This window comes from Ambystoma mexicanum, chromosome 3q, assembly GCF_040938575.1.
Source record: "Ambystoma mexicanum isolate Mex_15411 chromosome 3q, UKY_AmexF1_1, whole genome shotgun sequence".
NCBI classification, from domain to species: Eukaryota; Metazoa; Chordata; class Amphibia; order Caudata; family Ambystomatidae; genus Ambystoma; species Ambystoma mexicanum.
The window spans coordinates 48,982,810-48,996,100 of record NC_090926.1 but is presented as its reverse complement, the minus strand read 5'-3'; the positions used below and the strand labels follow the sequence as shown (position 1 = coordinate 48,996,100).

General features: G+C 44.1%; 1 protein-coding gene across 3 annotated transcripts in view; it reads right to left on the bottom strand.

Moving 5' to 3' along the window:
* Positions 1-13,291, bottom strand: part of SH3BP1 (SH3 domain binding protein 1) — a 281,096-nt gene that overhangs the window by 95,311 nt on the left and 172,494 nt on the right. The window lies entirely within an intron of this gene.

Genomic DNA, 13,291 nt, shown 5'->3' with positions numbered 1-13,291 from the left:
TTTGCAATAGACTCCATTGTTTGTAATGCAGTTATCTTGTACACAACTAAACCTTAATTTAATAAAGTGCGGATATCTTTTGTAAGTGGCACGGTTATACACTGATTCTTAAAACCATAAGCATTCCACCACTGCCACCAGTGGGAAGAAGACCGGTGGGGGGTGTCTGTACTTCTGCTCTCTATATGGTAGAAGAGAGGCACAGAGGACCCCAGCCAAGATTCTCTAGTACGGTAGCAATGGACGAGCAATCAAGGCCTAGCTTCTCAGGAGGTGATGCAGGCTGGTTCTTAAGTACAGCGTAGTCCCCAAGCCCCCACAAAGGAATGTCCACACACTGTATTGGTTAGAACACAGTCTTTATATAATCAATATTCAAGGTTATGTACACTTATCATAATAACTCACTTTGTACTTAGGAAAATCAACAATGGCAAATATATACAATTCTAAAGTGGTACCACCCTTTGTATTAGATCTCATTAAAGTGCATCAACAATACTGTAACAATGTCACACAGATCAATAGAGTGAAACCAGCAATTGAGAGAGGAGAGAAAATAAGATGGTTGAGCAATAGGCAGAATACTGGCCCCTACCATTAGACACAGTTCTGTGTGGAGATGCCCCCACCTGGGCAACCTGTAAAATAAAGATATAGCACAAGCCCAGTCCATATATTGTTCTGCAAGTCCTATTCCCTCCTATAATGTTTTTACCACCCCAATGTATCTGGTGGAGTCGAGTTCTTCGAAGAGGCGTCGACAGATCCTTCTTGAGCGACCCCCTTTCAAGCGGGAGTCACGGATCGTCGAGAGGCGTCGAGAAGCGTCGAGGAACTCGGTGTTCGGCGACGGGGAATCGACGGCCCTTCTTGAATGCCTTCCCTTTCAAGCGGGAGACACGGGGCGTCGAACGTCCGTTGACAAACAGGGTAGAACGGCGTCGATGAGGCGGCAGCTTCGTCCGAGCGGTGCTCGTCAGCGTCGGAGCGTCGGCGTCCTGCAAGGCAGAGGCGTGCGGGGCACCTCGGTGACAATAGTTCTGGACCGCAAAGATTGTGGAGACGGAGGCCCAGCAAGGGCGTTGAGTCGTTCGAGTCTTTGTGGTCTTCGGGTGGCGGGAAACCCACCGGCAGGTTTCTCCTCGGCGCGTTGGTCGTCCTCGACTTTCTCCGGGAGGATAAAGCGGTCGACGGTGCGGACGAGGGAGTCCTTCGATTCGAATGTTCTTAGGCAAAGGAGCGGACGGCTCCGGTCATCGGCGGCACGGCGTCAAGTGGTTCCCACGGCTGGGCAACACAACTTCGACGGGCCTCCAGCGGTTACACAAACCTGCGAACCCTGGTCGACGGCAATGGACTTCGACGGCGGCGATGTCCGGGTGCTTCACTTCGATCTCCTCGGCGGTCCCGTCTCGGGTCGGCAGCTTTTCGAGGGTCTGTCTTCCAGGGCGCTTCGGCGAAGATGGAGCGGTGCTCGATGGTCCCTCGGAGCACGGGAAGAGGGCGCCTTACCAGGTCCTCTCTCGGGTCAGTCTTCGACGATTTCGGCAGCCTTCGGATCGGTCGAAGCAAATGCCACAGCAAGTCTTCTTCTTCCAGCTGGACGTCGAGGATCAGCAGTTCCAGTTACTCTTAGAGTGGAGACTCAGCTCCAGAACGCTTCTGAACGCTTCTGAACGTTCCCTGAACCTCCTACCAGTGGTGAGAGGTCCCCAGATATACTATTCTGTCTCTCATCTACACTGCTGGCACACACTCAGCAGCCAATCATACAGAAGGGCATTCATGCAGTCAGTCAGCCAATCAGGCACACAGTGCATTCAGGCCACACTCCTCCCTTTCAGACACTCACAACAAGGAATGTGGATTGGGACAAGTACCCAGCCATTCAACACTACACACTGCATTCAGGCCAGTTTCGGGCAGGGCTGTCTCAGTCTTTGTCTCTCATGCCAGAAACCAGACAACCACAACAAGGAGTTTATATTGGTCACACACTCCATTCACCCAGGTCCCACCCACAGGAGGTACCCACAACATACAGTCACTGGGAAGGCTCCAGTCAGTCTAGCTGGGCCTTCACAACAACACCATATATGGAACTTCCACCCAACAGCCAGTCAGGGGGAAGGGACAGGGCTTCCCAGGACTTTGGGAAAACAAGGTAACAGGCAATAGAGAGCAAGAGGCCACAGGGGCCATCTTGTTTCCTATCAGGAATCAACTGATCCCAATGGCAGGGCCTGGGTATCCCAAAATGGAGGACACCCAGAACACCTGTCAAATTCAGCATGGAGCTGCCACCAGCCCATACCCTGCTATGTGGGCCACCCACAGGTGCCCAAAAACATACACTAGGGGTACAGGGTTGTACCCCTACCCATGGGTGCCATAAGGGTATCCCCATGGGTCTGTTCACCAAACCAAAAGAGAGAGCTGCACTGCCAGGAGTCCCACATGGACTCCTGGGCAGAAAACATGACAGAACACACGATAAAAAGCAGTAAAGGACAAGGATTCAGAGGCCCTGTCCCTCTGATGCATTTCCAGCATCACACCTAGTACTGGCCATTCAAATGTAATTCAGCCCTTCTGAAAAATGCTGGTAGAGCCGCCTAAAAGTACAGAGGATCTGATGATAAGTCCTTGTGCTGTTCCTTTAAAGTATGGCATGGCTATGGAGAAGTGCTATCAACAATACAACACTTTATTATAAACCCCTATTAGAAATGCAGGTACTATGACAAAAAGAAAATATCAGGCCTTCTGAAAAGTGTTGTCCCATGAAAGCTAAAAAAAACTTAAAACAGAACTAATGTGGTTGTGATATGATGACTGCCTGAAATGCATTTCACCAAGGTTGACTAACATCTACCTGTCACCATGACATCCCTGGTACTAGTCTCCTGCCTCACCGCATACCTCCCTATTCCCACCCCTCAAAAGTCCAGCATACATTTGTTTGATTCTAAACACTGAGTTGTGGGATTCACAGACAGTTCAGCTAGTGTACCGCAGTTCTAAAGTCTGTCCAAACCGTTTACTTTATTCCTTGGTGCCCGCACTCTGCCTAAGAACATTTCTCATGTGCATCCTTCACCGTTACTTCTGTACTGTGCTAATAATAATATCAGATTTTGATATAGCATTTCATTCTGATGTGTTGTATTTCTATACTACGTAACATGAGCTGTTATTGTAACCCGATCTAAAGATAATTAATGTATTCACAGCAAATGGATAAAAGTCTGTGTCACCCATGCAGGAATCGTATCTGTGATTTCAGGTTGTACACTATTGCCTAAAACGAGCACTTGACTGATTGAGCATAACCTTGTTCCATGTTGTAAACACAGCCTTGTCTGGACCACAGCACCCTTGTTTATTCCATTGCTTGAACTCCATAAACCATGTCAGTCCTGGTGATGTGCATCCTGTTTTTTTCTAATGTTCAGCCGTACAGATCACTATGCGACTGCTGCTATTCCATACTTACAGCAGCACTACATTCCAGCGCTAAGAGTACACATGAACATTGCACTACCAATGTATCGCTACTTTTCGCTGAAACATTATCCTTCCTGATGACACAATGCATAGAAAAATGCTTTGAGTATTTTGTTTTTGCATTTTTGTTCTGACAAGCAAGAATCAAATGGCTTTTAAGGGCCCTTCTATGTACACTGCTTCAACCTAGTATCCTAAAGCCGTTTCCCTGAAGCATGTGCTTTTTAGGGTCCCTGCTTAAAAATCATTCAGAAATGTACTCGGGCTTAGGTGTAGGTTTAAAAAATAGACCATTGCCCCAAAAACGTGGCCTTGTAAATTAACAGACTTTAACATATATTTTCTGAAGTAGCAAAGTGCCTAACCTGAGAGCTGAGAATTACACTCGGTGTGCCCCTTCCCCCTTCCTGTCCTTGACCTGTGTGCCAGGCACACCTTCTTCTTTGCAGAGGAACTCCCATCGCCATGGATACCAGGCAGAGAGGTGTTAATCTTAGCCGTCAAGTTCTACATAACAAAGGCTTTGCGCAAGTGACTGCTTTGCATGAATCTCAGCCACATCACCCAGCCCACAACTCCTCACTATTAAGCAGTCAAGCACAGTAAGTGGGTAAATGTGAATCTAGAAACAAACAATTGGTGTTTACTGTATGAATCCCCAAACAAACAGTACATTATTTAAAAGTCGTACACAGTGGTGAATTTATGTCCCCTCTCCCATATGCTAAATCAAAAAAACTGTTTAATTTAGAGCAGGGTGCCTGTCCAAAAAGGATTGCTGTTTATGACATCTTAAAAAACGAATAGTTGTATTATAGCAACATTTACAGGGCAATCAAGCAGTACATCTAAAAATGTTGCGAAAAAAAGGACAAACGCACCTGCAGTTTTTCTTATTATTAAGCATGATATTGCTTTCCGTTTGAGAAGCAGCTCATCATGAGGCCTCTTGTCCTGATGTTGTTGACGGGTGATCGCAGTTGTTTTTGGAGAGTGAACCCATTGAAATCAAAGGGGTAAACTGTTTTTTGAAGGATGGGGAATGTTTGCTGGGAGTTCGTAGACACTGAACTCTATGACTACGGCTTGCGATGAGGGTGAAAATGAGCCCAATAGGGAAATATTCCAAATGAGGGCGAGTTGAGAGAGGTATGTTCAATCATCCTTTTTGGTTTACTTGGCACAGTGTAAGCTGCGCACCATGCTGGGCATTCTCTGACTCTTAAGAGCCATCTCACAGAAGATGAAACAGCCAGAGTGGCACGTAACGTTTCTCATCCATCTGTGTCTGGGACTCTGCCTAGGGTGGTGGGCCGTCCCATATTTAGCAGGACTGTCCCGTTTTTAAGTACTGTGTTCCTTACAATGCCTGAGCATGATGGACAAAATCCTTATGTAGTTACCATTACCTTTTTACGTGACCATTTGCAAGACAGCATCTCGCCTCTGTTTACTTTTTTGTAGTACTACGCCATCCTTGCTAGCTTGACCCTCTGCTCCTCTCATCATTCCTGTATATGTGCAGTGCTGTTGTTTCTCTGAACTGATTTAGCGCACTGCTGCTGTTGTTCCTGCAAATGCTAAGATAGTATGTATGCTTTCACTATGACTCTTGACTTAGGCTGGTAATGCTTATTTATTTATTTTGTCATTTATATAGCGCACATAACCCAGAGACATCTAGGGCGCTTTTGCTTAAGTGGATTGGTTACAATGGTTGTTTGCACAGGTAATGGGTTACAGACAGTACCTGACTGTGTTATTTGGGTAGTCAGTTAGGTACAACATGGTTACTGGCAGGTTGACAAGAGATTGAGAAGTTAGTTACACGGGATACATCCTGATATTGCAGTGGACAACCAAGTTAAGTGGCAGGTATTAGGTTGAAGCATTGTAAAAGTTGCTCCTCATGGTACGGGGGGCTTCATCAACTAGAGAGGGGCAAATTAGGTAAGGTCCATCACATTGCCAGAAGCTGCGCCACATGTTGCGGGGACTTTATCAAGTAAACAGGGAAAAGTCAGGTGGGTTCATTATATTGCAAGACACTGCGCCTCATGTTACAGGGGGCTTCAACAAATACAACAGGGAAAGTCAAGTGGGTTCATCACATTGCAAAAGCTGCGCCTCATGGTACAAGGGGCTTCATCAACTAGACAGGGACAAATCAGACAAGGTCCGTTAGATTGCAGGAAGCCGTGCCTCATGTTGCGGAGGGCTTCATCAAGTAAGCAAGGAAAGTCAGGTGGGTTCATCGCATTGCAAAAGTCGTTCCTCATGGTGCGGTGGGCTTCGTCAAATAAGCAGGGACAAGACCGAGTAGGTCAATAATAGCAAGTAATGAGCAACGCTCCGAGAGCGGGACAAAGGGCTAGAAGCAAAGGTCACTAAGTCAATTGCGGGGCAGATATGGATGACCGCAATGGGTGAGGAGGCATAATTGGATATGCACTGACTACTGGAGCGGGATTAGCACCCGATGAAACAGGGAAGATGAGCAGCACAAAATCATTGTGAATGACAACAAGAAGCTTGTTAGGACCATATGCAGATCGGGGTGTCTGCGAGATGCGAAATACAGCAGTTGAAGTAGGTCTGAGTGTAGAGCGGCTATAAGCGGTCTGAAAGAAAGAGCCACACCTCGTCAGGCAGAGGGTGGGAGTCTTTGGAATCCTGGTGCCATTTAGTAAAGACAATATTTAGCAGGGTGAGCAGAGACTTACTTGGCGAGTGCAGTTACTGGTGGAGAATGATGGGGCTTCTGTTTTATGTAGAGGACTGTTGATGATGATTGGGTAGTTATAGGGGTAACGTTTCATGAGTATGTTATAATATTAATTGGACGCCATCCAATGCCGGACAGAGCCAGACAGAGCCAGACAGAGATTGATGGCCTTAAAAGTGGCCCTTGCATGGGGGCTGGCGTCGCCTGCCGGCGCCCAGTAATAGGGGCATTTTGTATCGACGGGAGCCAACCCAGGGCATGCAGAGGGAGGTCGGGTGTTCAAGGCAACACAGGCAAGGCTGAGTTAAATCAGGTTGCCATCTTGGAATGGAGCAGGCGCTCCCAATTAACATTAGCACTCATAGGCAGTAGTGCTTACCCATAGCCAGTTTTCTTCATCCACGATGGACTGCAGGTGGTATGGCATCCATCAGGATCTGGTTCTTGTTCTGCTGCACGTCTTACATCTTGCCTCTGTACCAGTTTCTGGAAAAGGCCCACCCCAGTTCTCGCAAAATCAAAGGTTCTGTGCACTAAATACCTAGTTCCATCTTCTGAACAAAAGTAAATGTACATTTAAGTAATGCTACCCACGGGGACAGGATGGATTGACCAGTAACAACTTGGGGTCCAAGTTATAGGCCTGAGAGAAGTCGGTGCCAATAATTGCTGATGCAGCTTGCCAAGGTGGGTATTATTACTATTAGCATTCCAGGGATAAGCCCTCAGGTGCTAACAGTGATTAAAAATAAAAAGTGAAGCACTCTTGATGTGTGGGTAAAGACCAACTACAGTACTTTAAAGTAAAAAGCCAATCTTCCATTTCTATTTTTCATTGGCAGTGTACTTCAGGTGGGGGCGAGTTGTGAGCCAATCAGACAACTAGCTAGTTGGTGGGGAAGCAGTGGGCTGCACAGCCCACAGGTGCAGTGGGCAGGACCGGAGAGGTGATCTGAGAGGCAGAGCAGAGTCAGGGATGGCAGGAAGGCAAAGTACCCGAGACGCAGCACAGGACGGAAGTGTGGAACAAGGGCATGGATTAGTGGTTTCAACTGTGCTACCTGATTTGCCACCCATTTTCTAGAGAGTGCTAATTTACTGAGAATGCTTTAAAAGTGGGCATGCAAAGTGCAACACGATCTCTTAATAACCAATACATTTATTGTCAGTACAACAGCTATTCTATCATGCAGAAAACGTCTCTTTGAACAATCCAACAGAATGCACAGAATATGTTTGTGCTCAGTGGCCAACTGTGGTAAAATGAGCTTGGCAGATTGACTTAGAGACTGATTCTTTTCTCTATTAGTGGCAATATTAATGGTCTGTAGATATGGTTCCCAGAAATGTTGAGCAATGTTTTCTTGCCATCATTCATACACACCGGCATCAGTACCAATAAGGCCTGTGCAGGTGTTTGCGTCCACCTAGAGAAGAGACTGTGCGAAACAGCGGACTGTAGAGGTAGACATTGTGAGAGAAAGAGAGGCATGACACTGAATTCTGAGAACCATAGTACATGTAACAATGTGTCCACAAAACAATGTAAAGTTGAATGTGTGAACCAAGCCACAAGCCAAAGTGTGTGAACTGAAGAAATCAACCCACAACATTCACAGAAGAACTGTGTGTGAAAGAAGACAACTGTTTCATACTCGGTAATGGACTAGAAACAACTCTCACATGGCAGTTGACTACTGATGATCAATATAATAGAGTTTTTAAAAAAAGGGTTTGTTTCCATTCCAATGCTTTATGATGAGCCATCACATACGCATGGTATTTCCATGACATTACTCAGAACTCACAGTATATTTGAGGATGTGCTATAACGTAAAGAGAATCAATAAGCTTACAGCATTGGCCAGGTATTGGTATCTAATGCATACGTTTTCACATCATTTGCCAGCTATTGCTAGCTTTGTTATCTTTATGCTCCTTTGCTCAAAAGTTCAGCCACAACATATAGCTTTTTGTTTAACCATCTTCCACTCAGAAAGGTACTCATCAAATGATGAGGCATTTCCTAATTTGCAAATGTGGGATTCTTGCCATTACAGATCTATTTTTTAACCGTGTGGGGAGTGTTAATAGGCCTCAGGTGTAGGCAATCACGGTCAAGTGGCTGACATTGCCTGACAGTATTAGTGCGACATGTCCAATGCAATGTATAGGCATATTTGCTCTTAGCTCTCCTCTACCTCGGCTCGGTGTTCATGTAGGAAATGGGGGGGGGTTGGGTGTAGGGGGAAGGCATGGTATCAAGATAAGACAGACACAAGTGATCACAGTTCAAGGGTGTTTATTAAACTGTACAAATGGGTGAGATAAACACCTAATCTAAACCTAAATCTAAGATGGGAGCAAGCTACGACCATCAAATAATAATAATACTGTCCTAGTGGTGTCTTAATCAAAGAAAAAGGGCCTATGCTAAAAAATAAAAACTATTTCCAATCCTTACCGCTCTGCTACAAAAGAGTGTGGGACAGTGTTCACAAGAAAAGAAATTGTTCTCAAAATGATAAGTCAGGATGGTATAGCCGGAGTCTCCCTTCCCCACTTTTTTAGCACTGGACAAGGCGGGACTCTTCAGCACAGCACACTGCTGGGCTTCTCCAGCATGAGCTTAGCGTTTGTTTCCAAATTATTAGAGCCTTCTGTGGGCAAGTCTCTTTCCCACAGTCTCTTGCCTCAGAGGACCCAATGAGCCATAAACAACAAAAACAAAAGCTATTTTAGTAAATCTTCACGTTGGGTGATTACTCTTCGCCTTTGGATCTCCCTCAACCATGCTTCGATCCCTCTTTGTGTTAGCCTCTCTCCGTCAAGTTCACTACGGCCTTTCATTCAAACATAACATTCAAGAATCTCAATGTATTTTTAAACAGTCATTCACTGTGGACAAGTTCACTCTTGTCAACACAATGTTCACGGGGTAGCACTGTTTACCCCAATTCGCAGGCATCCTTCAGCCGGGTTCACGTTTGCCAATATCACAGTTCACTTTGCTTTATCACAATGCAGGATTTACTTCCCTCAGTTTTCTCCTGGAATCCCTCCTCCGTCAGGTTCACATACCCATTCAAACACAATTCTATTAACACAATTCACTTGCCTTCTCCACGTGTCAATGACTTTCGAGTGTACAAGGGGTTTTGCTTAACCCTTGTATGACCAGCTTGACACCTCACGCCAGCCTTTCCCAAGGCCTCTTGGTATTTGTAGTTTCAACACAAAAAGGTCCCAGCCAGAGTCCTTCGAATGGGCGCCCACATAGCGCCGGACCACTCTGTATCTGGACCTTTACTGGGTTTTCTCTAAAGTTCATAAACACAAGTTCTTTGTTCACACAGTGTTGCTGCTTGGGCCCCGCACAGTTTGGTGGGGACTTTTACATCATTATAACCACACACCATCTCTATGGGGACATAATCATTGTTATCACACACCAGCTCTGTGGGGACTTTAACATTGTTATCTTCAAACACCATCTCTGTGGGGTATTCAGCCTCATTTTAATCATACACCATCTCTGTCTGGACTTTAACATCATTATAATAACACACCATATCCATGGGGACTTTAACATCAAAATAATCACACACGTCTGTGGGGACTTTAAGATCAGTATATTCAAACACCATCTCTGTGGGGACTTCAACCTATTTTTTATCGCACACTATCTTTGTGGGGACTTAATCATTACCATTATTACACACCATCTCTGTGGGGTCTTCACCCTCCTTTATGACACACACTATCTCTCTGGGGACTTAATCATCACCGTTATCACACATCTCTGTAACAAACTTAAAATCATTATACCCACATGCCATCTCCATGGGGACATAATTATCACTGTTATCATATGCCATCTCTATAAAGGACATTAATGTTTTTATCATCGTACACCATCTTTGTGGGGACTTAAAAATCTGAATATACATACACCATCTGTGTGGAGCCATTCTAATCATCAAAATCAAACACCATCTCTGTGAGGATTTTAACATTATTATATTCAAACACCATCTCTGTGGGGGTCTTCAGCCTCATTTTTATCACACAGCATCATTGTGGGGACTTTTCCATCATTATAATCACACACCATCTCTATGGGGACATAATCATCATCGTTATCACACACCATCTCTGTGGGGACTTTAACATCATTATCTTCAAACACCATCTCTGTGGGGCCTTCATCCTCATTGTAATCATACACCATCTCTGTGGGGACTTTAACATCGTTATAATAACACACCAGAGTGCTCTATATATTTATGTCCCGTTTGTATAGTGTTATTCTTGTATCGTATGTATCTATGCTTCTGCTATATCGTGTACATTATGCATCTGTATATTCTGACCTGTATTTTATATGCCACTATGTAACCTAAGCTGAAAGTCTTCTTGCTTCTTCTGTGCCCTGATACCTTCGGGTCTGGCACACATTATAAATAAATTTAAAAAAAACACACCATCTCTATGGGGACTTAATCATTACCATTATCACGCACCATCTCCATGGGGACTTTAACTCTAACATCACAATAATCACACATCATCTCTGTGGGGACTTTAACCTATTTTTAATCGCACACCATCTTTGTGGGGATTTAATCATTACCATTATCACACACCATCTCTGTGGGGTCTTCACCCTCCTTTATGGCACACACTATCTCTCTGGGGACTTAATCATCACCGTTATCACACATCTCTGTAACAAACTTAAAATCATTATAGCAACATGCCATTTCCATGGGGACATAATCATCACTGTTATCATATACCATCTCTGTAAAGGATGTTAATGTTATTATCATCGTACACCGTCTTTGTGGGGACTTAAAAATCTGAATATGCATACACCATCTTTGTGGGGCCATTGAAATCATTATATTCAAACACCATCTCTTTGAGGACTTCAACATCATTATCACACACAACCAATAAAATGAAATGTCTTTAATAGAGAAGCTTCGACATTTTGGGGGTTTTATTGCACATGGTTCTACTAGAGGAAACTGGTGTTGGGGTCTTAGTGGGTTAGATGAGGAGTCGTCTGAAAAGCCTGCAGTGTTGACAAGTGGAGGCCGTACCTACCTCAGTGCCCAATGCTGGTATGGTTCAGTATGGTTTGTGAAAGTGGCACTTGGATTTCTCATTTATATGGAGATGAGGGCCCAAGGTCTATTAAATGAGTGTGCTAGTATGCCGAATTAGCCACTGGATTAGGGGATGAGTAAAATGGATAGAGGTTAGAACTTTGGCATGCCTCTATCTGGTTCATGTGGTATTAATATGCATAAGGCTGTCATGTGTGAGATGGATATATTTGTGTAGTGTAAAGCAGTAGGCAAAGGATAGGTAAGTCATTTAGGTGGGCAATAGGAGATGAGAAATGAGGACAAACGGGGAGTTTAACACTGGACAGAAATTATTGAGTTCCCATCTTTTGTTGACCTCTGCATGGCCTCTGTGTGTCTTTAATAACATTCTTTCTTGTCACACACCATCTTTGTGGGGACATTAACATCATTGTAATCACACACCATCTCTGTGGGGACTTTGGTGTTATCATAATCACACACCATCTCTGTGGGGACCATACCATTGTCATAATTGAACACCATCTCTGTGGGGACCTTATCATGATTATCACTTAGAATTGCTTTGGAGAATTTAAATTGACCATAATCAAACATGATCTCTATTGGAAAGGTAACTTCACTAATATTAAACATGATCCAAAAGTAGATAACAACACCTCACCATTCCTAAAGAGGAGATGTGTAAATAGGGAAGATGGTGCCTGTGGAAGAATGAAACTTGAATTTGAAATCCTGCTTCCTTTTTTATCACAAAGTGTAATCCTGGGTCAATCATGGTATCTCCTGTGCCACAGTTCTCTTTCCTGGAAGTTTTTTTAGTGTTTATAATAGTGTTTACTGCCAGAACAAACTGCCTTTAAGTTTCACATGCAAATTAAACATCTTGCAAATTCAAAAACATCCTAATCCATCTGTTGTGGTGCCTAGATATCAGGAATGTACTTGTATATAAAATATATTGTATACTAAGTACTATAAAGTAAGCATTTTTTCATTTGCTCATTATACATTCCATCCCAAATAAGAATAATGTGGTAAGTCCCCACAAGGCTGGTAACACACGTTCAAGTCCCCGCAAAGATGGTACCAAACACGCGACTAAAAATAAGTATTTTTGCAAATTTGAAGTTGGATCCTGTATTATGAATTTTTTCTGAATATATTTCTGCTATTAACACATTTCCAGAACATTGGGAAAGGTTAGTCCCCACAAGGCTGGTTTCCACACATAGTCCCCACAAGGTAGGTAAAACGTGTACGTGTGTGTGTGTGTGTGTGTGTGTGTGTGTGTGTGTGTGTGTGTGTGTGTGTGTGTGTGTGTGTGTGTGTGTGTGTGTGTGTGTGTGTGTGTGTGTGTGTGTGTGTGTGTGTGTGTGTGTGTGTGTGTGTGTGTGTGTGTGTGTGTGTGTGTGTGTGTGTGTGTGTGTGTGTGTGTGTGTGTGTGTGTGTGTGTGTGTGTGTGTGTGTGTGTGTGTGTGTGTGTGTGTGTGTGTGTGTGTGTGTGTGTGTGTGTGTGTGTGTGTGTGTGTGTGTGTGTGTGTGTGTGTGTGTGTGTGTTTTATTCATTCACTATGCAAACATCATCCGATGAAGTCTAAACACTTCGAAAGCTAATGATTATAGCATTGTTTTTCTTTTTATAAGTTAGTCCAATAAAATGAATCAAAGCTTGGAATTTGTGTACATTTAGAATTGGATTGACAACTTGTCAAACCTTTCAAATCAAAACTTAGAAACCGAGAAAAGGAAAAAGCTTTTAAGTGTTGAAGGAAACGTACAAGGTATCGAACCCAAGTGTGAAAAGGATTGGGTGCAATAGTAAATATTGAAGTAGTCTCGCTTTAACCCCTTAAGTGCCAAGGGCGAGTATGCTGGTCCTTTTTGCATAGACTTGCATAATCCAACATGAAGGAATCCGTGGGGGAGTAACGCTAGG